The sequence below is a fragment of the Bubalus kerabau genome, chromosome 19 (genome assembly GCF_029407905.1).
Source record: "Bubalus kerabau isolate K-KA32 ecotype Philippines breed swamp buffalo chromosome 19, PCC_UOA_SB_1v2, whole genome shotgun sequence".
Taxonomy (NCBI): domain Eukaryota; kingdom Metazoa; phylum Chordata; class Mammalia; order Artiodactyla; family Bovidae; genus Bubalus; species Bubalus kerabau.
This window is the reverse complement of record NC_073642.1, coordinates 14926211-14952136: the sequence shown is the minus strand read 5'-3', so window position 1 is coordinate 14952136 and position 25926 is coordinate 14926211. Positions and strand designations below refer to the sequence as shown.

Genomic DNA, 25926 nt, shown 5'->3' with positions numbered 1-25926 from the left:
GTCTAAACACAGTTTTTGGAGTACTCAACTCCAGAAACACAGACACTCCCATTAGGAAGACTATGCCCCGCCACCTCCCCCCACCCCCCACCCTTTTAACCGTGCAAGTTCCGTTTTGTTAAGGATGCAAGCTTCTTCAGGAGGGTCAGTCAGCTGCCCAGACTGCTCAGTTTCTCCTTCGTCCCAGGAAATAACTTCGGCAATACTGGACTGACCCAGAAAAACTTGTGATCCACCCTTTGTTTCTAGTTTGGTTTAAGAGACTACAGCTGTTGGAAACACTGGCCCCAAGACCACTAAGGGACTGCTGAGTCCAGGCACACTGTAACCCTGGGCAACCTGAGCGGGGCTAGGTACCCCGTCTGGGCTTCTCCCAGCAGCGATAGTGGGGTGGCGGGCTGTGGTGTGCTGATACATGTTTAATAAGCAGTTCTCCAGCAAAAGCCTTGGATTTGTAGTGTCCACCTATTTCTCGGGAATAAATCATTGCATTGTCACCAAATTCAAGCTGCCATCATGATGTCACTGAAAGTGCGCCTTCATCCCCACCGGCCGATCCCAGCATGTCACTGCAGCTCCCAGCCGTGGGTTTACTGGAAACTGCAGTCTCCTCTTGGAGAGAAGTTGCAGGCCTAGGAGCTGGACAATGTAGCTTTTAGAGAATCACTGCACACACACCCATGCCCTCCTCCAGGGGCTCTTCCCCACCCAGGGATGGAACCTGCGTCTCTTAGGTCTCCTGCATTGTCAGGCAGGATCTAGCACCACCTGGGAAGCCCTTAGAGAATCACTACAAAGAGCCAATTTCCTAATTTCAGGGACCAAATGCCACTGCTAGGAGCAAGTGTCTACTCACACATCTTTACAAGCCCTTCCAACAATAAAGTTCTAGGCACAGAACAGTTCTAGGCACCTGGCTTTCCAGGTGACACAGTGGTAAAGAATCTGCCTGCCAATGCAGGAGATGCAAGAGACACAGGTTCCATCCCTGGGTCAGGAAGATCCCCTGGAGTAGGAAATAGCAACCCACTCCAGTATTGTTGCCTGGAGAATCCCATGGGCAGAGGAGCCTGGCGGGCTACAGTCCATGGAGTCACAAAAAGTAGTACGCAACTGACCACGCGCGGAGACACAGATCAAACACTAATATCTTCCTCCTCTGAACTGTCATCAAGCTGTATTTCTACCTCTCTTTTTTTCCAAGTAGAAACGCAGACATAGAGGACAGACTTTGCATGCAGCGGGGGACGGGGAGAGTGGGATCAATTGAGACAGCAGCACTGAAAACGATACACTCCCTTGTGTGAAAAAGATAGCTAGTGGGAAGTTGCTGCATAGCACAGGGAGCTCAACCCCATGCTCTGTGACAACCTAGACAGGTGCGGTCGGGTGGGGGTGGGTGGAGGCTGAAGAGCGAGGGACCATACATATAATTATGGCTGATTCATGTTGCTGTATGGCACAGACAAACACAACATTGTAAACCAATTATCCTCCAATTTTAAAAAAACATTAGCAGAATAAATGATCAATCTTTCCAAACCCAGGATGTTCTTCATATAGATACAGATTCATGAAAAAATAAAAAGCATTATTTATACATAATTAATTTTAAGTGGAACCTAATAGATATAAAATATACCGATAAAATTCTTCCCAGTGACTAGTCTTGGGAATAAGAGCACTTTGCCATTGCTACTAAAAGAGATCCAATCTCTTGGCAATTGTCAATTAATGATAACATGAATATTCCTCGGAGTCTAGGTATTACATTTATGGTCCGTTTTACGGTTATTGTACAGCTGTTACTCGTAATCAAAATAAGAACAATTTCACCCACCAATGTGTCATGCACGTTTGGACCAGGGTCACAGAGAGTCATTTTTCAAAGGTTAAAAACAGAAAGTAAATTTCTAACTAATACTTCATTATTAAAAACACCACCTCAAATTTATACAGAATTTTATGTTTAAAAGTGCGTCAGGTGTAGTCAATAGATCACTGGGATTCAGTCAGATCTGAATGCAGATACTGGTTTCCATTCTAATACTATTCTGAATACCAATTTTCCATTTAATTTTATTTGGAATAAGATACAGATTCATATTGATGAAATAAAATTCATACCTTAAAGCAAGACAAGAAAATTTAAATGTAAGTTTTTTTTTTCCTCTGCCCGCTTGGGCCTCCTCCATCGAAGTGTATCAGTATATGACTTGCATTAACCAGACATCCTTAGGAGATAACATTCCTTCTTCATCTTATAAAAGGTCATAATTCCCTATAAGATAACCATCTTTCTTCATCTGGTAAAGGGCCATACTGACCCACGACCCATGACTCACTTTGTACACATAGATTTAGAGTTTGCAAACGGTCAGTAATAACACGTCATTTGACAAATTACCCTTTTGCCTCAAAAACTTACATAACTGTGCTCTGACCTCTAACAGGTGGAACAGTCCTCCCAGCTTTCTGAATGTCTTCCAGGTCGTAACCCTCAGGTTGGCTCAAATAAAATTTCCAGTTCTTTTCTTACACCAACTACTCATTAATTTTTCATAAGCAATGTGGCAGACATTCAAAATTTACCAAGACTTACAGAAGAAGAAGAAAAAAAACTCGTCCCAACTCAGTCCTTCTGGCAAACCGCTTCCTTTCCTTAGAGGTAAGGCACTATCAACAACTTCTTGATCTCCTCCTAGGGATATTTTATGCATACAAAGTACAAGCAAATACAGTAGCACATGTAAGCTTATACCATTTTGCACAAATATTAACATTTTACACACAAGGGAAGTTTGCTGGTTCAGCTTCCTGTAAAACGGCGTTGGGGAGGAATACATCACATAATTAGGAAAATGCCTAACCCTAGTGCCTGGCACGGAGTTCGCACTAAAAAACAGATTCTCTTTCCTTACCCTTAAAAAGGCTACGAGGTAAGGTATTTTTAGGGTGCCTCAGAATCACTAAGTGCTTGTTAATTAAGATCGTCACCAGCCCCTCCGGGGTTTCCAATTCAGCAGGTCTGGTAAACGCCTGGACATCTGCCTTTCCAGCTAAGCCCACAGTTGCTGTACATACTACAGTTCAGAGCCATCTGACCATCTAAAGGCTTAGTGGGATCTAAGACGGCCCAAATTGCAACGCAGGCTCTGCCTCTGGACCAAATTACTCTCCCTGGGCTTCAATTCTCTATTTTTTTAAAAAATACAACAACTCTCATCTCAAAGGCTGCTGAGCAGGTTAAGACACAGCAGATGCAGGAGCCTTTGTCAAGGCAAACGCTCAAGAACCGAAACGTGAAAGCAACCTGGGGCCGAGGGGAAAGTGGAGACAGCCGGGAGCACCAGAATCGGGGCGCCCCAGCCCGCACTTGGCTCCCCATCCCGCGTCCGGGAACCCGCGGGGCGGTGCACGCGCTCAGGGCGGACCCCGCTCGGACTCAGTTGCGCCGGCGGAGGGCAGAAGCCGCTTCGGAAAAGCGAGGTTCGAGGTTCCCGTTTCAAAGTCCTGAAACACAAGACACCGCGTGCCAAAACCTCGTAGCTGCGGCCGCACGAGCTTACAGTTTAAACTTCGTGTAAAGACGCCCGGGACCCAAGCGGAAGCCCTGGGAGACGGGCCCGCCCCGTGCCGGGTGCATCGGGAGCCCCGCCCCCGGGACGCGCGGCGGCGCACATACGTGCGGCGGGCCAGGAAGGGAATGGCGAGGGCCGGGCGGGGCGGGGCGGGGCGGGGCGGGGCGGGGCGGCGCGCGGCCGGCCGCCAGGGGGCAGCCGCGCGTCTGCGGGCCGCGGCCGGCTGGAACCGGTCTGGCCGGAAGTTGGGGCGGTGCCTCGGCTTCCGCTGGGAGAAAGTGCCACGTGGCCGGCCGGAGGGAGGCAAACAACAAGATGGCGGCGGCAGGGGGCGGGGTCCGCTGGGAGCCCCTGAGGCCATGGGTCCCGCAAAGGGCGGCGTTCGCTGGGTGGGGTGGGCGAAGTGGTGCGAGATCCCTTTATTCGAGCGTCTGAGGTTGCCCGACCAGACGTAGACAGGGGCGTGGGCCCAGCGCACACCCTGCGTCAGCTTGACCAGAGTCACCGCCGCGCGTTCTCACGAACCCGCCGGCCAGCTTCTCATTTGCGGCCTGTTTCCATTTGTCCCCGCGTTTGTCGCTCCCTGCCAACAAGGACGGCAGAAACGCCTTTCTCCGGGCATTTTCGTCCTTTGATTAAGTGCGGCACATCGAGCCAGGGAGTCCTAGTTGAATCAAAGCGCATTCTTTTTGCTACCATTTTTGGTTACCGTTTCCTGCCTTTGTTCAGAGACTTAGCACGGCTTCCTTTCTGATGGAGGCAAAAAAAAAACCCTGGATAATCTGGACTTTTAAGTAGATTCCCAATCCTGTCCAATCGTGGTGGGAGTTTGACTTGTACACAGGAGCTGCTGTGGTATCGCCAGCGTCTGGCAGGGTCCGAAGTTCTGTTACTTTATATCTGCCACCTTGTACGTGTTTTCAGAAAAAAAAAATATAAGTGTGGATTGTTGCAGATTACAAGGTGAAGGAAATAAAGCAAAATCAACGAGAGTTGGTGGCCTTTCCATAAAGGCCCGCAGTTTCCCCTTAGCTGTCCAAGGATCTAGAACTGGAATACGGAGTCTTTCTACCTTTGCTTGGCCAACCGTCGGGCTCCGTTTGCTTTCTTCATCCAGTTTCGTTTTACTTGAGTTTGACGCAGCAGACCAAGTGTGGGTAAAAATAGTTAACACAGCCATTCGGCTTGCGGTGGTATATTTAGAAGAAAGGAGAGACGTTAGTCCTTGTTTTTGAAATATATTCCTCGTTTTTGAGAGTTAAGATTCAGATTCTTCTCGCTAATTTATGAGACTGTCGACAAGTCTGAAAGGAAGCGACTAAACTTGTTTTAAAATAATGGAACTCGCTTCCCAAAGGTTTGGGAGTTTAAAGAAAATTTTCTGAATGTAAAAAGGGCCCTGCTACACTGACAAAGCAGGACACTAATTTCTCTATGAAGACGCCCTTAACAGTCCTCAGTCTGGTGGGGATTGAAAAACTTGGGCTGTGATCAAAACTGCGTTGCTGTTACGTGATAGACTAGAAACGGTATAATGGGGTCGGGCCGGGAAAAGGGGAAGGGGAAAAAAAAAACAGCTTAGTGTATTTTAAGGCTTAAATGCGTTTTTTTTTTTTTTTTTTTAAGCCAGAGATTTGAGAGAATCTCCCTTCACCCACTCCTGTTTTGTAAGCGCGCCTTCAGAGGTGTCACTACGGACTTGCCCATCACTTGGCAGAAAGCGGGCTGGAAGAAGTTTTTAAAGGATCTTTTTACCTGGAGGGGTTAGAACCGACCCTTCCCTAAGCCTGGGAAAAGAATGCAAATCCTTCAGAGCAAATCCTTCCTTTGTTCTACTAAAGGAGGCAGCCTCATTGTGTCCTAACGTTTTGCAGTGATTACCTTCTTCTCTGTCTCCTTTTGTACTTACAGATAAAAACTTGGGCAACTTTCTGCAAATCCCCCTGTTACTCAGGAGCACAAGAATTAGCATCCTCGAGCCTTCAGTTGTTTGCCTCCAGAATTTCACTAGCACTGCCTTCCTGTTCAAAGGAGAAAATATATTTAAAATTTTTTAATATTTCATGATAGCACATTTGATTTTTTTTTTTTAAGGGAATTAAAAGAACTTGTAGCCTAGCAATTCAGAGACAACTTGTAGACACAGAAGGAAGTTTGTTTGGGGGGATTATATTTGTACAACTTGGTACCTTCTTCACTTGACTTTTTCAGATACGTTTTTAGTTTACATTACTTAAATTATGTTCGACACAATATAAATAATACAGACAAATACAAAGAACAAATCACTCAGAATGCCATTATCAAGGAAGAACCACTATTAAACAGCTTGTCTCTAGTTGTCCTAATAGAGCACTAAACCTAGTTTGTAACTGATGTTTTGCATTTTATCACTCAGTCGTGTTGGACTCTTTTCGACCCTGTGGACTGCAGCCCTCCAGGCTCCTCTGTCCCTGGGATTCTCCAGGCAAAAATACTGGAGTGGGTTGCCATTAGCCACTTGTAATGTATGTTTTCTAAGGTCAAGTAAGAATCTTTGTGATTTTTAGAGCCTGCATGATATACTATCAGTTCAATATACCACAATTAACCACCAGCCTTTCTCTTACTACTGAACACCAAATTTGTTGTTTTTTGCTCTTATAAAAAACTCTGGCATGAGTACTTTTGTACAAAAAGCTCTTCCTGTATTTCTGTAGAATACAGCTCACAATGAATCTGAGCTTTGTAATGTGGATTGATATATATTTGACTCACCAGATTGTTGAGTCCATGGTGTTTCATTTGGACCCTTCAAATGACTGCATCAGCTTTGTTTACCCACACTTTTCTAAATTTTTTAAATTATAAATCATATATTCTTAGTATATTTTTCCAAGTTTTTAAAGAAGTATACTTGAGTTACATTGCTGTGCTTTGTATATTACTCTTGATATGAAGCTGTGTCTAATAACTGTCAGAGATGGATATTTAACCTTAAGTTAAATATTTAAAAGGAACCCTTTCACTGTCAAATATTAACAATACAGAAACCTCTTTTTAACAAGTTTTTTTTTTTTTCCTGTGTATAGATATGGTACAAAAGAAACTAGTTGTTGACATTTTCTTTCCTATGTGCAGCAAGTATAAAAACTTTTAGTTCTCTAACAGACTTATGAACACAGCTTTGTGGGGAGGAAGGAGGGGGGGTACATATGGAGAGAGTAATATGAAAACATCACTGCCATATGTAAACTAGATAGCCAATGGGAATTTGCTGTATGACTCAGGGAAGGAAAACTTAAGAACCTAGAGGGGTGGGATGGGGAGGGAGGTGGGAGGGTCAGCATTCAAGTTGACCTTTGGAGATTCATGTTGATGTTTGGTAGAAACCAACACAATACTGTAAAGCAATTACCCTTCAGTTAAAATAAATTTTTAAAAAAACTCTGTAGTTCTCCAAAATTGTCTAGTATAAATGAACTTTGGGGGTGGGTTTTTTTGTTTTTTGTTTTTTTGTAGGGTAAGTGTCTCTAAATCATCTGTCATCATTTAATTTACCATTTTCAATTGTTTTATTGTGAGTATGCTACTAAGACTATCCACAGGACAGGAAAGACAGCTCTCTTCAAGCTGACCAATTAATTCTGTTTCTGCTCTGTGTTAGTGTAATGGTACTTGGAGACTCCTTACCAGGGAACCATTTCATAGCCCATTCCTCCAAAATGAAACTCTGTTTGCCAGAATCTTCTCTCTGCTCTCTGAAAATAATTTTGCAAACACAGAAAAGTAAAGATGAAAAAGGCAACACATGAATGATGGAGCAACATCAGCAGCCGTTCCGTGGACATCTTAAAATCACCTCAGAAAAATGTGACCCCCCCTTTTCCTGGGGTAATGTTAATTTTGATCACCACCTATAATTTTTTGTTTTGTTTTGGCCACAGCATGTGGGATCTTAGTTCACTGATCAGGGATCAAACCTGGGTCTCCTGCGCTGGAAGCACAAGTCTCTACCACCTACACTTTTAAAGCAATCCTATGTGTTAGTCTCTCAGTCGTGTCCAGCTCTGTGCGACCCCATAGACTGTAGCCCACCAGGCTCCTCTGTCTGTGGGATCTCCCAGGCAAGAATACTAGAGAGGGTTGCCATTTTCTACTCCAGGGGATTTTCCCAGACCCAGACCTGCATCTTTTCTGTCTCCTCATTGGATTCTTCACAACTGTGCCATCTTCAAATGAAGTCCTTCTAATTAATATACTTGGAATAAGATACATTCCATTAAAATGGAGAACATCATTTAAGAATATTCAAAAGGGCTTGGGGATTCAAGAGCTATTGTATATAGTAATCATTATTATTCTGTAATAGACTTGCTTTTAGTGACAATACAGCAGTGCTGAGGCTTGTCTCTGGAAATATAGCATTTGAGGCCAGTTACTAAATAGTCTAACCGTACAGATAGACAGCAGTAAGCATGAAAAGATTTAATAGCTACATCAGCATTGTGCATTAGATTACAATCTATATATTATCAAAGATTCATTCACCGTCATCCTCTCAAAACAGCTCTAGATTTGTTTATCATTTAGATTTCATAGCTAATACCTAAGTCAGTACATGGATGAGTATGTTTCATTTTAGTTCTTAATTTAAGGGACATTGACTTTGAACAGCTTTTGGAAGCTATAACACTTAGAAACCTGTCTCCTAAGAGCTGAAGTTTAAAAATCTACTGATAAAAATGAAGAAGTTGGGGGAGAAAAAAATTATTTTTTATTTGTAGAGCCTTTGAAAACATCAAGATTCCATTCTCAGCAGGAGAAGAAAAGTTCTTGCAAATTGACCCCTTAACTCAGCACTACCGGAAATCAAAGAGGGAATCTCGGTTGTCTCCTGTCCTAGACTGTCTTGGCTGCTGTGTTGGCAAGTTGTGGGCACGTTCCAACAGGATCAGGGCCCTGGAGGTCTCAGCATCACTACGCTTTAGTCTTACTAGTTGCCCCTTCTTCCCCATAACAAATACCCCTAATGCCCTCCTCTCATCCTTTCAAGGTCCCTTGGAGCAGCAATTAGAAACTGGGGCTTGAGAGTCAGAGGAAATCAGAGTTGTTTCTAGATCCGTCATTTACTAACTCTGTGATCTCTGGCAGGTCAACATCTCTGGGCCTCAGTATCTCCCCCCAGATATCGGGGATATCTCTCTCTTTGTTGTGAGGATGGTATAGTGGACAGTATGTGATGCTTAGCACATCGTGTGTATGTGTACACTAGCAGGCATTCAGTCACTCAATCATGTCTGACTCTTTGAGACGCCCACGGACTGTAGCCTCAGGCAAGAATACTGGAGTAGTTGCCATTTTCTACTCCAGGGGATCTTCCCAATCCAGGGATCAACCTGCATCTCTTGTGTCTCCTACATTGGCAGGTAGATTCTTTACCATTGTGCCATCTGGGAAGCCCTGCTTAGCATATTGCCTGGCACAAATAATCTCTCAATGGATGGGTGGTGGTGTTAACACTTCTGCTTCCTTAAGCTGCTTTTTACCTGTGCTCGGTCCCTCATTCTTTGGTTAGTTGCCTCCTCTTGGGTCTCCACCCCTTCAGCCTAGATCCCTGAGCTGCTGGCTATTCCTTGTCCCATCTTCCTTTTAAACATGCTCTTTGCTCTCTTATCTGCCTCGTAAATACCTCCTCATTCATCAAAACTCAAACCTTACTATCCGGATGATGAAAGTATAAATTGGTATAACTTCTTTGGAGGGAAATTTTTGCAAAAATTATCAGAATTTAAATGCACCAACTTACAGATCCAGGAATTCTACTTCTAGGAATGTATCTTATGATAATCTCACACATGGACAAAGAAGAAATATATACAAAGATAGCAAGACTGTAAAATCTTACATGTCCAATGGAACGCTAGTATAAAATTTTTTATTTATCCCTACAATGAAATAGGGCTACTAAGAATAAATGAGCAGTTCCATATGTACTGATTTCCAAAACATATTGTTAAATGAAAAAATCAAGTTAAAAAAGCCTAGTAGAAAATGCCCCCATTTGGCTGAAGAGGAAGGAGTGATATATTTATATTATGTTTACATTAATGGGATGGTGGTGGTGACCCTTGATGATCAGTCAAGGATCTACATGAGGAAAGATTTCCTTTTCACTGTATACTTTTTGCTCTTTTTGGGAAAATGTCTTAACTATTTGCATAAAGTATTAAATTTCTTTAAATTAAAAAAATATATACCCTAACTCCAGCATCTCTTCATTTTGGGAAGACTTGGCTGACCCTCTCCCACCCTTCCCAGGAAATTTCTGCCTCCTTCCTACTTTCTGAGTTGCCTTGTGTTTGGAATGTAACTTTAAATCCCATTGTATTGAATGTAACTGTCCACATGACTGGTTTCCCTCAAAACCCAGAGCATCTGTCTAGAAAGTAGAATTGATATTGTATTCATTTCTATGTTCTAAGAATACAGCACAAGATGATACACACACACACAGTTTTTTTTAGAAAGAATGAATTAAAAACGTCTCCTATCACAGTCTCTCCCACCACATCCCCGATCCTATTCTGGTTGTCCACAAGAGAATCTGAGCTCTGTCTAGCGTATAATCTGGCCCATCCTTTATTATTGGGCATTCCCAGCAAACCCTCTTTTAGCTCCTTCTGTTGTTTACTTGCTCAGCTGTGTTCAACTCTTTGGGGACCTCATGGACTGTAACCAGCCAGGAGCCTCTGTCCATGGGATTTCCCAGGCAAGAATACTGGAGTGGGTTGCCATCTCCTCCTCCAGGGGATCTTCCTGACCTAGGGATCCAACCTGCATCTCCTGCGTGGATTCTTTAGCACTGAGACACCAGGAAATCCTTGTACCTCTTGCTACACCTAACTTTTCATTTTTTAAGTTGTTGTTAGTTTATCCTGTCTGGTTGGTATTTTGTTTTTCTTTTTTTAATGGACAATGTCTTCACACTCCTTGCCTTTGCATATGTAGTTCCCTTAACGAATGTCCTTTCCTACTTCTCCAGTTTAGTTGCCTTCATTTAAATCACTTCCTCTTTGAAGCCTTCCTGTTCTTCTTGTGTCTTAGGCGATAAACTTAATGTTCCCATGAGTCTCTGATCAAACTTGTAATCCCTGGTATTTACTGCAGTTATTTTACATGTTAGTCCATCTGCCAAAAATATAGGACTTTTCAAAGACAGATTTTTAGCTTGTTTATCTTACTCTTCCCAGAATTTATGCCTGGCACAAGGCAGGTACTCAATCAACACCGTTAGTTGGATGAATGAACAAGTAAATGCACATGGTATTTTGAAGGGCAGCATGTGGTGGCCATCTACAACTTATTCAGGGTGATATACTTGTATGCTGTTGTGTTACATTCACATCTCAGCCTGGCCCCTTGAGACATTAGAGTAATGCAGGTGGAGAAATCTAATTACACGCGCCCTCTTTAAGGCCCTTAAAGCACAATTGCTAGATTTAACAACTAATAATAATACAAGTTACTCAATTAAATTGGAACTTCCCAGAAACAACAAACAAGATTTTAGTGTAAATGTATTCCAAATGTACTTTTTTTTAAAAAGTATTCATTGTTTATCATAAATTTATACCTGACTGTTCTCCTGTATTTTATCTGGCAGCCCTACCTCAATGACCAAATTCCCAAACCTCGTCTTCCCGCATTCTAACTCAGTAATTCTTAGAAAATGTTACAAACTATGCAGTCTTATCATCTTTATTAAATGTAAGCAACCAAAATCTACCAACTCTGCTTACTAAAATTTAGTGCATATTTAAACACTTTGTCTTCTTCCAAAACTTTTATTTTTAACCATTAGAGTTAGATTCTAATGTATATGAATTTAGCCTCTTAGCCACTTTAGAATTGGACCTGAGACGGAAAATCCAGATGACTTTACATCTGAAGTCTCTCTCTCACTCTCTCTTTTTTTGTTGTTGCTCTCCTCTCTACTCCTCAGTAAATTTTAAATAACAGGAGATTACCCCGGACTCCTGTAGGGCGGTTAGGGAAGGCTCTCAGCCATTAGAAACCCTGCAGAGCTCTTTGGTCTGTAAAATACCATTTCCCTGCAGAGCTAAGGGGGTAGCCACACTACCCAGCGCTGGCACCTGCACCAACCAGCCCAGCAACCACTAAGTATTGTTACAGACTTTCCACGAAAAGCCTATTTTAAAAATTAGAAGCATCATCTAATCTGAAATGGGGCGTTTCCCAATTTCAGTTTCTTGGCATTTGTAAGTATTCTCGCAGTGAAAAAAATTAAGGCACAAAACGCAGCTGCACCTATTTTTGTCTCAAAGGCACAATTCCCTTTACAGCAAATCCTATTCCCCTGCAACTTCAACATGGATGACAACTCTACACGACACAGCTTTTGGTTACAAGTAATTAATTAGTTTTCCCTGTGGTTATGGGAAGATAATGTCACAAATATATCCCTTTTTTAACATCCAAACTTGCAAATTACAGGCTAAACACCGTCCTGCGTGTCTAAACGCACGCAGAACATCTGCTTAGAACTCCAACGTCACAGCTCTGCGTTCTGAAAAATAAGAAAGGTTCATCAAAAATTACTAGGAAGTGGCGACTGGAAAGTGAGGGATTAAAAAAAAGACGTGTTAAAAAGGGGACAGGAGTGAAGACATGGCTTAACAGGGCCGCGAAGCAGAGGGAAATAGCTCTGTTGGGAGTGGAAAATCAATTTGCCAGGGCCGTGATAAGTCTGGGACATCACCTACACCTTCGTGAGAATCCACCCTGACTCCCACGCTACTGTCCGCAGTCAGAGCGTGAGGACAAGAGTAGAAGGTGGGTACTCTCACAACCCGAAGACCACCGAGCTAACCGTCTGAAACGAACTGAAGAGAGTTAATGTGTCAAGAGCTTTACTTCCGGGAAGACCAACATCTCTATTTCGCCCAGTTGTTTCCAGGATGGCTTCTAGAAAATATTGCTTGGTAAGGGGAATCGTTTCCGAGCCACAGATTGTATCTCAGATGTTCACGTTATAAAAATCAAATTGTTATTTATTCTTTCATAAAAGTAAGCCAGCGATAAACTATCGCTTAATCTGAAAATCAGAAAAGCTTGTAACATGGAGAAAGTTCTTTGACGACTAACAGCCAGAAAAAAAAAAATCTCCCTGATTATCTTTTATACTGTAAAAGCCGATCTACAAAGAGAGGATAAATTTCCTGATGCCCGCTAAACCTATCCTGTTGCTTCTTACACGTTTATTCTGGTTTTTGGTAGTTTTTAATAGTTATAATTTGTCAATCCGTTTGTAAAAAACGGGTTTTCCTTGCTTCGGAACCTAATCATTTTTAAACTGGTTGACAGTCAATGTGACTATTTACGAAGTTGTTTCTTGCGTCTCGTTCCTGTGTTAGTAGCCCTTTCTGCACCAGAGTTCGATATATAAGATTTTTAGTTTTCTTAACTTGATTAAGAAAATGCCTGTTCATTCCGACTTTACTTGCCTAAGTATAAACTAGTACTGGCCTGGAAATTGTGAACTGAATTTTACTACATCTAGGAAGATAAAATGGAGACCCCCACTTCACATTGTAGCTTACAACGGAGATCAGCGACAGGGTCAGGCAATGTCCGGGCGCCTTTAAGAGGAAGCGCGGTAATTTTCCACCGCCCCGCTAGCCCCGCCCACGCGGTAGGCGGCTGGGCGCGGCGAAGTGCGGCTGCGCGGCGCGCGCCTTCTGTTGCTTGGAAACCACCTCCTCCACCCTCGGCGCCCAAAGTCCTTTTGTTTCCAAGATGGCCTCTGAGTCCTGTCTTAAAGAGCCAGGTACAAAGCCAGTTGAACACCCTTGAGCTTAGCAGAAAGCAAGAGTCGTAATGGCTGGCTTTAAGAGTACTCTGTGCCAATAGCCAATATTTATTTGCTTTTATAACGTTAAAAAAATCCTTGTAGTTAGGTCGTCTGGATGGGGAAAAAATCAGGGAGCGTCTCAGGGTGTGTGTTAAGTCATGGACTAAGAGACGTGGTAGCGCTTTTGGCTTCAAAGTCGGTGATACATTGGCTTTTTATAAAAATTCTCGTTTTTCCTGTTAAACTAGCTCAGGAAGAAGTCTTTTTAAACTGGCTTAACCACAGAGACCATATAATTACAAGGAGCTCAATCAGGGTAATAGCCCCTGGCTGTGGCACCTTCCCCTTTAAAGTTTTTTCTATTTTTCTCTTTCTTGAGAAGTTAATTTATATTCAAATTAATGGTACTATAATTATCATAACATTGTAAATTCCTCTGGAGATAAGTAACCGTATTTTCCCCATTGCTTCCCTGGGGCCACAGATGGTATAGAATTTGCCTGCAATGAAGGAGACCTGGGTTGGATCCCTGGGAAGATCCCCTGGAGAAGGGAATGCCAACCCACTCCAGCATTCTTGCCTGGAGAATCCCATGGACAGAGGAGCCTGACAGGCTACAGTTGAAGAGTCGCACCGAGTGGGACACGACTGAACGACTAACACTTCACTTTGTATCCCAGAAGTGTTTCTGCCTATAACCTTGAAATACTTCTAATTAAACTATGGAGGCTTTATACTCTGGAAAACACTGTTCTATGAAGCCGGTTACCCCATTTTGTCTCTCATTTTCAGGTGAGAAACTAAGCCACCAGGAGGTTAAGTGCCTGAAGCAAAGGTGGAAGGGAGAGTCAAACCCCGACTTTATAAGGAGAGCCTGTGCTAGCCTGCCATTGTGCTGTACTGCTGTCTGTAAATACTGCAGAGAGTACACAGTATCTTCTAATTGTGGATCTCTCAGACAGGAGTGTGAAAATCTGTTTCTCTGAAGTCTGTTCTGCTTTGTCATGAACAGACTTTTCACATTTATATCAGGGCATTTAGATGCTTACCCATACCCTGAGCTGGAAAGACCCAAACTCAACCAACCTTGGTGGCAGGTGTTGAGGACATATAATTAAAAACAAAATCTCCTGCCAACCCCCCAAACCTCTCCACAGAAGCAGAAGAGAAAGAAAGCTGTTTTACTACTGAATAAGCATTAAACCAAAATATGATGGGCATCACAGGCAATCCACTGAGAGGCTGCAAAGATGGAAAGGAATTTCACAGCAAAGCAGATATACCCTATCATTAATACTATCTGTTCTCTAGATATACAGTAACTAGTCGGAGGGCTTGACAGTACCATTTGTCACGTATAGTTCATCCTAAATTCACCTTGGTAATTGATAGCTGCTATCTGTATCAGTCAATTAGTTTATCCAAAGAAAAGACTTCTTACATATTTACGACAGGAGGTAAATCAGAAACTTGGAAACAGGGACCTTCTGAAGTTAGATTCCTACTCTCCCAGGGAGAGTCATCTTTCCAAAGAGAGGAAATAGGGGTGTTATCTTCCTTGATGATTGCATTTCAAAGAGATAGCTCCCAGGTCTTTGAGAAAGGCATTCCTGTGTAGTAAAGCTGGCAAGAGGCTTATTTAGCTTTTAAAAAGGTTTGTGTAATTCTTAAAGGGCCAGAGAAGGAATTTACAACCATAAAATTTCTAATGTAAATGGGGAAAGAAACAGTGTTGGGGGAGAGAGGTCTCTTTCCCTTTCGGGACTAGGGAGATTTCTTATTTAATTTAGATTTGTGTTGACCTTGACACTAGATACAGGGACAACTCAGGCCAGTTCTTCCAACCAACGATTCAGTTTGCATTCAGATTTTGACTACAGGTCCATCCTTCCCACAGACATAATAGCCAAATAGCAGGAAATCAGGAGAAGAGGATTACCAAACGTTGAGGATTGAGTTTTCTATTCTAATTCAAAATCTTACATTCTGGTTTCTTTGAAATGACAGCTAATTCCTAGCAGACGCTGAGTGAATTTACATGCTGAAGCAGTCAGGAGGACTCGTCCAAGAACTGCCAACCGGACAGCTGGATTTGATGTTCTTTTGAGTTCATCTTTGGTCCTCTTGCCATTGCCTGACAGGGAAGACCTCTTTTTACCACTCGGTCTCCTGAATCTCACACTTGTATTTTAGCTTCTTTAACAAAGGCTCTGACTGCTTGTGGCCCCCACACCTTAGCATGTGCTAACACCTCAACCTGGACCACCACCTTCCTCTACCATTTCTACTAACTTGGCTCAGCTAGCAATATAACTCACCTAGGCTCATCCTCTGGAATTCTTCCCTGGCCCTCTTCCCTACCCACTCACCTTCCTCTGATTTGATTTCCTCTGGGCTCCCAGAACTCTTGGTAATTTCCCCTGTTAGAGCACACATACACGTGTGTGTGTGAACTCATATATGATGTATTTATCCATAAGCTTCATGAGAGCAGAGTTTTTTGCTTTTCTGTTTTTTAGATCTTTGTGTTCCCAGCACCTCACAGCAGAATACCTAGACGAATACGACTGAGATCTCAAACTGGTGACCTACAGGCCTTACCCAGCCCACCAAATTAATTTTGTTTGGCTCTTTTCTCAAATTTATTTTTTAAAATGTCAGGTCACATTTTAAAATCTGCATTTGCATACCGATCAGGGTCTTTGACTTCTCCTGAAGAATGATCTATGCCCCCAGGCCCCGCCCCCAAACCTGTTTCCACGTGGCAGCAGGCACCTAGTGCAGAGATGGGCCCCTTTGACCAGATGCCAGCACTTCACGTTATTGTAGCCTCTGCCACTCCCTGTTGCTTCCTCTCTGAGGCTCCGTGTAAGGTGTCATTTATATTCAGTGTGCACTAATGTTTTTCTTGCAGTTAACTCTCTCCTAGTACCAAAAGAGAGAACAGGCTAAAGCATCTTTCAAGAATAGTGGGAGAGAGCTCATTCATTTCTTGGAAATGAAGAGTTGCCTCTGTGTTTATAGGGCACATAAAATGTGTCTCTCTCCATTTTTCTCAAATTTATCTGCCTTTTTTTATTTACATTATCTTCTTGGTTCCTATAGATACTTGAGGTTTTGACCCTGAGAATAGATACGCAAAAGCTGTTTGAGGAAAGAAAAGCCATTAACTGCAAATGGTTAAAATTTCAACACTTTTTAAGTCCAGCTACTTAAACCAACTTCCCAAACTACCACCTTTAGCCAGTCTTTCAATATCACCCTGAACATCTTTTTTAACGTGTTGCATTTTGGTTGGGTGTGCACATGACACTCAGATTCCTATAGCAGCTACCTTATCAAAAACCAGTGAGGAAAGTTCAGCTCTGTGCCCTTTGTCCTTAATGACTCAACAGGCATAGAATGCACACAACCAAAACAAGTTTAGTCTATGCAGGTAATTTTCCACAGCACCTTATATATGATAGACAGTGTTTGATGCATAGAACTGAAAACTGTTTTTTAAAAAATAAAATGAAGAAATGGTTAGTCCTGTCGCTGTCAGTGATTATATCAAAATGAGCATCTGAATAAATACTACCTTCAAAAAGATGCATGCACCCCAATATTCACAGCAGCACTATTTACAATAACAAAAATATGGGAGCAACATCAGTGTCCATCAACCGATGACTGGATAAAGAAGATGTGGTATATTTATACAATGCAATATTGCTCAACTATAAAAAAATGAAATTTTGCCATTTGCAAGGACATAGATTTGGAGGGCACTATGCTAAGTGAAATAAGTCAGAGAAAAACAAATACTGTATGATATCACTTATATGTGGAATCTAAAAAGAAGTAGTGACTATAACAAGAAACAGATTTAGAAAACAAACTAGTGAGGGGAGGGGTGCGGGGGAAGGGCATGATCAGGGTAAGGGATTAAGAGGTAAAAACTACCATGTCTAAAATGAATAAACTACAAGGATATATTTTTGAGCACAGGGAAAATAACCAATATCTTATAATAACTATAAATGGAATATAACCTTTAAGAATTGTGAATCACTGTTCATCTGAAGCTATAATATGGTAAATAAAAAAAAAATACTATGTTTTCTCTCAACACTAGTGAGACAAGAAGTACTGATGCATGTACAAAGTAGAAGGATATTATTTATTCTCTCTTGCATGAAACATACCAAGAAAAGATTCAAGAAACATACCAAGAAAATTCATATTCAAGAAGTTATAAATGTTTTGAATCCCAGAGTTTTGTTTAATGGAGCTTCTGTTTTCAAGGAAAGGTTTGAAATTATTATTTCCTTCTAAATTCTCATAGCTTAGGGACTTCCCTGGTGGTCCAGGGGCTAAGACTCTGCACTCCTAATGCAAGGGGCCTGGATTCCGTCACTGGTCAGGGAACTAGATCCCATATGCCCCAATTAAGACCTGGTGACTAAGTCAAATAAGTAACTAAATAAATATTTAAAAAATAAATTCTCATAGCTTAGAGTCACCTTATTTGAATAAGAATCCTGTCTGCTTTAGTGGACTGGAAAATTTTTCTGAACACCTGCAATGTCCTATAATACTGAGTGTGGAGTGATAATGTGGAGTCAAGACAAAGTGTTCCCTCTGCTCCGGACCTGCTCTGACATCATGAAATATATAGTCCAGTCATCTGTCCCCTTCTTCTTGCCTGGGGTTTTAGAGTCATTAAATTACTGTTTTGCCTGGCCTTATTAGTCCTTTCCAAATATGTAGAGTTATTAAGGCAGGGGATTCCCTGGTGGCCCAGCGGTCAGGAATCTGTGCTTTCACTGCCACAGGCGCTGGTTCAATCCTTGGCCTGGGAATTAAGATCCCACGTGCTGCAAGGTGCAGTCAAATAAATAAGAATTAATAGGGCCATCAGTTGGGGGTAGGATCAGTTAGGAAAAACTCACAGTTAATTGTGCCATTGTTGTTCAATCACTGTCATGTCCGACTTTGCAACCTCGAAGACTGTAGCATGCCAATAGTATGCTCCTCCGTCCTCCACTATCTCCTGGAATTTGCTCACATTCATGTCCATTGAGTTGGTGATACTGTCTAACCATCTCATTTTCAGCCATCGCTTTCTTTTTCTTTCAATCTTTTCGAGTATCAGGGTCTTTTCCAGTGAGTCAGCTCTTCACATCAGGTAGCCAAAGTATTGCAGCTTCAGCTTCAGTCCTTCCAATGAATATTCAAGGCTGATTTCCTTTAGGATTGCCTGGTTTGATCTCTTTGCAGTCCAAGGGACTCTTGAGGGACTTCTCCAGCACCACAACTTGAAAGCGTCAGTTCTCCAGTGCTCAGTCTTTATGGTCCAGCTCTCACATCCATACATGATTACTGGAAAGATCATAGCTTTGACTATACAGACCTTTGTCAGCAAAGTGCTGTCTCCGCTTTTAATATGCTGTCTAGGTTGGTCATAGCTTTCCTTCCAAGGAGCAAGTGTTTTTAATTTCATGGCTGCAGTCACCGTCCGCAGTTAATTTTGGAGCCCAGGGAAAGGAAATCTGTCACTGCTTTCACTTTCCCCCCTTCTGTTAGCCATGAAGTGATGGGACCAAATGCCATGATCTTAATTTTTTTAATGTCAGATTTCAAGCCAGCTTTTTCACTCTCCTCTTTCACACTCATCAAGAGGCTCTTTAGTTTCTGCCATTAGAGTGGTATCATCTGCATATCTGAGGTTGTTGATACTTGGCCGAGCAATTTTGATTTCAGCTTGTGATTCACCCAGCCTGGCATTTTGCATGATGTACTCTGCAAGTAAAGTCAAATAAGCAAGGTGACAATATACAGTCTTGTCATACTTCCCTTCTCAGTTTTGAACCAGTCAGTCGTTCTGTGTCCGTTTCTGTTTCTTCTTGATCGACATACAGGTTTCTCAGGAGACAGGTGAGGTAGGTGGTCTGGTATTCCCATCTCTTGAAGAATTTTCCACAGTTTGTTGTGATCCACACAGTCAAAGGCTTTTGCGTAGTCAATGAAGCAGAAGTAAATGTTTTTTTCTGGAATTCCCTTGCTTTCTCTATGATCCAATGAATGTTGGCAATTTGATCTCTGGTTCCTCTGCCTCTTCGAAACCCAGCTTGTATATTTGGAAGTTCTTGGTTCACGTACTGTTGAAGCATAGCTTGAAGAATTTTGAGCATAAGCTTGGTAGCACGTAAAATGAGCCCGATTGTAAAGTACTTTGAACATTCTTTGGCATTGCCTTTCTTTGGAATGAAAACTGACCTTTACCAGTCCTATAGCAATAGGACCAATAGTCCTGGCCACTGCCAAGTTTTCCAAATTTGCTGATATATTGAGTACAGCACTTTAATAGCATCATCTTTTAGGATTTTAAATAGCTCAGCTAGAATTCTATCATCTCTACTAGCTTTGCTTGTAGTAATGCTTCCTAAGGCCTACTTGACCTTACACTTGTGGATTTCTGGCTCTAGGTGAGTGACCACACTGTCGTGGTTATCTGGGTCATTAAGACCTTTTATGCATCGTTCTTCTGTGTGCTCTCGCCACCTCTTCCTAATCTCTTTTGTTTCAGTTAGGTCCTTACTATTTCTGTCCTTTATTGAGCCCATCCTTGCATGAAATGTTCCCTTAATATCTCCAATTTTCTTGAAGAGATCTGTAGTCTTTCCCATTCTATTGTTTTCATCTCTTTCTTTGCATTGTTCATTAAGAAGGCCTTTTTATTTCACTTGCTATCCTCTGGAACTCTGCACTCCGTTGGGTATATCTTTCCCTTTCTCCCTTATTTTGTGGTTCTCTTCTTTCCTCAGCTAATTGTAAAGCCTCCTCTGACATACTCTGCCTTTAAACGTCTCCCCTCTGACCCCCCGCCGTCAGTTTTCCTTTTAGGCACACTTATAAACAAGTCACAGAAAGACAGTGGAGTTCTCAAGGGAAAGGTACATCAGGTAGTTTTAGATCTATTAAACTCATGCTAAAGAGTTCTATGCAGGAGGAGAAAAAACAACTATGCAAATTGCTTTTCTTTTGGACTTGAGAAAAGAGGATGAGCCCACCACCCACTATAAAGGACTTAAAATCAAGTTAGAGTCCTGAGGCCCGTGTTTTCATGAAGAAACTCAGTAGGGTTGGGATGATGGCTGTACCAATGAGAAAATGGAGATGTCTCCTCTCTCAGAGCTTAGAAGCTGTCCCTAAGTTTAAATTCCAGTCTCTGTTGAAATGAGACTGGTGACTCTTCCTTGGTGGCTCAGAAGGTAAAGAATCTGCCTGCCATGCAGGAGACCCAGGTTCTATCTCTAGGTCAAGAAGATCCCCTGGAGAAGGGAATGGCTATCCATTCCAGTATTCTTGCCTGGGAAATCCCATCCATGGACAGAGGAGCCTGGTGGGCTACAGTGCATGGGACTGCAAAGAGTCAGACATGACTGAGTGACTGACAGATACACATGGTGTTGGTACAAGAACCACAAGGGCTTCCCAGGTGGTACTAGTGTGAAGAACCAGTCTGCCAATGCAGAAGACATAAGAGATATGGGTTTGATCCCTGAGTCAGGAAGATCCCCTCGAGGAGGAAATGACAACCACTCCAGAGGATCGTGGTGGGCTACAGTCCATAGGGTCAGAAAGAGTTGGACACAACTGAAGCGACTTAGCATACACTCACGTGCAAGGACCACACAACCTCTAGTAGGGAAGGAAGCTTATTGGTAAATAGATTAATTGTATGTGATATAAAACAGACTCATTCGGAGAACTACATTTACTTGCGAGAAACTGAAGCCTTGATTACTGCCATTTCTCTAAGCAAGCTGCAATGGTTGTGTCTTATCTACAAAAACAGAATACTTAAATACTTAATCTTTGCAGGTTTTCATTTGCTTCAAAAAAAGGTATTGCAAATACTTTGGTCCATGACTTTAAATCTATTCAGGACTGTTACTTTATTTGATGAGGAAAACACTCTGCTGCATGCTCACCTCCCAGTTTGAGTCAGAACTCAGTCGTGCGTCTACACAGGACTTTTCTCCTGTCCTTTCTGCATTTGTTTCTTTTTTTTTCTCACATGTTTTTGAATAGTTTCCTTTAAACACCCAAGAATGTAGGTAAGTAGAAGAAAGAGGCCAAAGAGTTCAAAATCTGTTACCTATGACACACTTGCAGGGCCGCATGATGCGTATGTGCTCTGTCGTGTCTGACTCTGTGACCCCATGGACTGCAGCCCACCAGGCTCCTCTGTCGATTTCCCAGGCAAGAATACTTAAATGTGTTGCCATTTCTTCCTTCAGGGCATCTTCCCAACTCAGGGATCTAACCTATGTTTCTTTTCGCCTTAAATGCGTGGTCTGTCTCTCAAGCTTTTGGACTCAGATGTCTCATGAAGGCAGAAGATCCCGCAGCCCAGGAAAATCTATTGACCCAGTTTCCCAAGAAGAGTAAAACTCACAGATATCAAGGAGCGGTTCCGTACATGAAAAAGTGAGGTGAGGCGTGATGAATTCTACTCTTTTCTAGAACCAGGAATGGAAGACTACAAGTCTTAAATTTAGCCACAGGAAAGGATCGGTGAGAATTTCCATATATACAAATCACGGGTAATGTAAGATCTACCACACAGGCCACAGGCTTAGGCAAGCTAGAGGTTTAAACTAAGTTTGCTTCATTTTGTAAGACTGTCTGTCACACAAGCTCTAAATCAGAGGACCTCTGGCTCTGGGCCCCTTTTTGTTTGTGGACAGTAAATTTACATCCTTTGTCCCCGGAAGACAAACTCAAAGCAGTAACCTTGGCTACCGTTGCTGCACATTTCCAGTTCTACACTCAGTTTTAGAAAACGGGTTAGGGGGAAAGGGGGGGAAAAACCATTTCGCTCTGCCTCAGTTATTGACACCGAGAAGGAAGCACTCCTCAGACTGTTCAGAGGGGAAACAATGAGTCATTCATGCTGTCAGCCCAGGTGGTGCATGAATTCCAGACAAGCCACTGAGTTAACCCCTGCAGGCCTCCTCTCCACCCTGGGCTCCTTCCCGTCACCAACCCCCCCACCCCCACCCCCACCCCTCACACACCAACCCTGAGGCCTCCAGGGAAGAGGGGGCGGCAAGGGGGCCGTGCTGGGAGGAAGTCCTAGCGGTAACCAAGGCACTGCCTCTGCTGTGTCAGTCCCGGGAGCCTCGAGCTGTTTCTCACCATGTGACTGGCTCCAGGAGAGGGTGGGGAAATGAAAACACTCTGCCGGGATATATTTAGTTGAAGTGCAGCTGGGGAAGCGCTTAAACAAGGGAGCTTTTGTCCTCATGCTGAAGTGTTTTTCTTAACTCCCCAAGGCTGAAAAAACTTAAGCCACTGGACTGATTTTTCTCCCCACTCGATTGTCTCTTCTTTGGGGGATGTTCTTATGCTGAAAGTTTAGAATTACCTGGGGTTTGCTGAGCAAATTTGATGCGGAACTGACACAAAAATCTCCACAGTTAAGAGCTTAATTAAAATGCAGATAATTTCTGAGCACATATGCGGTTTGTGTGTGTGTGTTCATCGTTCAGTCGCATCCAACTCTACATGCAACATGGGCTGTGGCCTGCCGGGTTCCTCTGTCCATGGCATTCTCCAGGCAAGAATGCTGGAGTGGGTTGCCATTTCCTTCTCCAGGAGATCTTCCTGACTCAGGGATCGAACCTGAATCTCCTGCATTGCAGGCAGATTCTTTACCGTCTGAGCCACCAGGGAAGCTGGTACCTTCTTGCAATTAATTTACTGTTGATTCACCCTAGAAGTTAGGTATTTTCAGATGCCTTTACTGGACAATGTATGGAGTTAAAAACGTAATTAAGTTTTATAAACTGACAGAATCCTGTTTCCCTTGAATTGATTCACATTTTCCAGTAATGAAAGATTTACTTCTGTGCTGATGAGCACAGCATCTTTGCAACAGATTACTGATGAGCCACGTTCATTGGTTCTCGTTCACGACCTCCTCCAAAAACCACTGTGAACTGCCACCTCGCTACAAGGTTTTTCAGCCACTATGTCAGTGTTGTATATCAAGGGCACACTGTCTACTATTAAGAAGTAGCACAGGAAATATTTTACATGAAAATCCCATTTGCAGTTATGAATCCAGGGCAGAAACTGCTGGTCAAGAAGCTCGTGTTTTGGGTTGATACAAGAGAGCCAGGTTGTATTAGTCAGGATTCTCTAGAGAAACAGAACCAATGGGGGGGGGGGTGTGTGTGTGTGTGTGTATGTGTGTGTGATTGAATGAAGAGAGAGATAGACTGGTATTTTTGTTTGTTTCATGTCTTTATTGACAAGACGAGGGAAAAAAGGGTCACAGCATTTCAGACTTTATTCAAAGACACAAATGGCAACAAAGGGCACCCACAAGTGACAGTCATGGTCCCTAAGGCCCTGGCTCAAAGGCCACCCTGGAGGGTGTGGGTGACTTCTCAGCCCTTCCTCTCAGCCTCTCTCTCTCTTCCTCCTCCATGCCTCACGGACACCCCTGAGTTCAGTGAAAACTGTGCAGAAACGAAGTCACTCTAGAGGAGGTTGGGCCCTGCCTGGCCAGTGTCGCCCACACGGCAGCCCTGGGCAGCTGGAGAGTGGGGGTCACTGGTCACGTGACACCCCCACAGCCAATGGCCAGGCTTCTCTCTGAAGTGGTCAGCCGGACTCTCCCAGAGGGAGACGGCTTTCAAGAAAAAAACACCAACTTGGTTCACGAAGGGCTTGGGTAAAATGCTTTCCCAGAAACCTTAAGAAACGAATCACTCTCAGATTCCTGGAGCACTGAGCAACTGAAACGGTCACTGGCTTGCCCGGAGGAGAGATCTTGGTGAAAGGCAGCCTGCTGGTTCCTCAGAGGGCTCAGCGAGGGGCTCGGCGGTCTTTGCACCGACTCCACGGTGGACCCATGAGAAGCACGATGAGGGAAATGGCACATCCAGAGGGGCTAGGCCCCTGCTGCCCTCCAGCCTCCTCACTCCTGCTTGCTGGCTTGGGACCAGAGGCTGGTTTTCAGACAAGCCCCAGGAAAGCAGGTCTGCTTGGGCTTGAGGCCCCAGATGCCAAGGCTTCCCTCCTTTCAGTCTGAATGTGCTTATTCCCTTTGGCCAGAGTTCCTCTCCCATTGTCCTCTGTCCTGCCCAGTCGACAGCAGCTTTTCCTTGACGTGTTCAAATCTTTTTTTTTTCCTCCCCCTAAAGATGTCAGGATGGAAACCCTCCACCATTCTGCAGGGGTAACTGTTTATTGTAGGTAGCAGTTCCTCTAACACTTTATACCTGTAAAAATCCTGGGCACAGGCCAGACGTCCGTGGTACCAACGTTCATATTCACGTTGAGGTGTAGACACAGTGAGTCAGCAGGAGCCCCGGACACACACTTCTCCCCTACTCTACACACAGACATGTGAGGGCCATGTGAGGTTCCTGTCTGGGTTGGGGCAGGTCACAGGCTCAAAGGGCACTTGGCAGAGTCGATAGTCACTTTCAACAACCCTGACCCCAGACCCATGAGGTGAGCGGCTGAGCTGGTGAAGGGCAAAGGGAGCCTCAGCGTTAGGAGCAGCCATGGGCTTGCAGGGTCTTTTATGGACAAAGCACTCCCCACGGGCACCTCCCCTTCTCTGGACCACCTGCCACACTAGGAAAGTTAGCTGGAGAAAAGCCTGCGTTTTCTGGCCCCTTTGTGTTCCACGACTGCTCACCAAGACTCAAAAGCTCAGAGAGCAAGTCCAGTTACAAGCTCTGAGGCTTGGCTCCTCTGAGTGGAATAGTGTAGGATCCTCGACGCCTCGGCACCCACAGAAGGACGTAGTGGTGAGGGTCAGGGTCAGGGGAGGGACTCCTCAGCCCGCCCGGAAAGTGCACACACACCACGGTGAATGGTGCGCGCTCACCACCACTGCTGAGGTCAGAAACCAAGAAGAAACACAAATATCGCACTTTGGGTTAAAGCATTTTCAAGAAACAACCACAAAAACAATGGCCACTTTTGATACTACAACCTACCACATTTGGCAACTTTCAGAGAAAACAGCTGTCTTCACCCCAAGCCATCAGAGGGTCCAAGATCCCTTTATCCTGGGCCCCAGTTTAAAAAGTCAAGGAAGGAAGACGGACCAACGGAGGGCAAGAAAAGGCTGAAGAAGCAGTTATACCAACACCTACAGCGCCCACCAGTCTGGGTGTCTGCCTCCCTGCAAGAACCGTCTGCCTTGAACCTCTTCTTGGGGAGAAGGTGAGCTATCAGGGGGGCCCAGCTGCTGGAGACAAAGGAGGCAAGCTGAACATGGGAGCTGCCGTAGCCTCCAGAGCTGCGACCCCCAGTCTCCAACCACAATCAGGGACACCCCATCCTCCCCTCCTCAGAGGTTTTGTTCATAGAAATATGGGGTACTCTGGTGACTCTATCCTTCACGAAAACCTCAATTTAACAAGCCTAAACCAGATTCCTCTGCGTCTGTTGCATTAGTCTGGCGTGTATGGGAGA

General features: G+C 43.6%; 4 long non-coding RNA genes across 6 annotated transcripts in view; 2 read left to right on the top strand and 2 right to left on the bottom strand.

Moving 5' to 3' along the window:
- LOC129634555 (uncharacterized) overlaps positions 1-22664 on the bottom strand; it is a 48894-nt gene extending 26230 nt beyond the window's left edge. The window contains exon 1 of the long non-coding RNA XR_008705744.1: positions 22503-22664. This is a non-coding gene — a long non-coding RNA (uncharacterized LOC129634555). The remainder of the gene's footprint in view (positions 1-22502) is intronic.
- On the top strand, positions 3819-5485 carry LOC129634551 (uncharacterized). 3 transcript variants are annotated; one of them, XR_008705740.1, is made up of 2 exons: positions 3819-4734; positions 5212-5485. It is a non-coding gene; the product is annotated as an uncharacterized LOC129634551 (long non-coding RNA). The 3 variants fall into 3 exon arrangements; XR_008705738.1 differs by having other exon boundaries at positions 5208-5485; XR_008705739.1 differs by having other exon boundaries at positions 3819-5110.
- Positions 5466-12201, bottom strand: LOC129634554 (uncharacterized). Its single transcript, XR_008705743.1, has 3 exons — positions 10598-12201; positions 7254-7321; positions 5466-5602 (listed from the first exon to the last, which is right to left on the bottom strand). It is a non-coding gene; the product is annotated as an uncharacterized LOC129634554 (long non-coding RNA).
- Positions 12257-16741, top strand: LOC129634550 (uncharacterized). Its single transcript, XR_008705737.1, has 3 exons — positions 12257-12565; positions 13919-14226; positions 15442-16741. It is a non-coding gene; the product is annotated as an uncharacterized LOC129634550 (long non-coding RNA).
- Positions 22665-25926: the final 3262 nt, after the last annotated feature.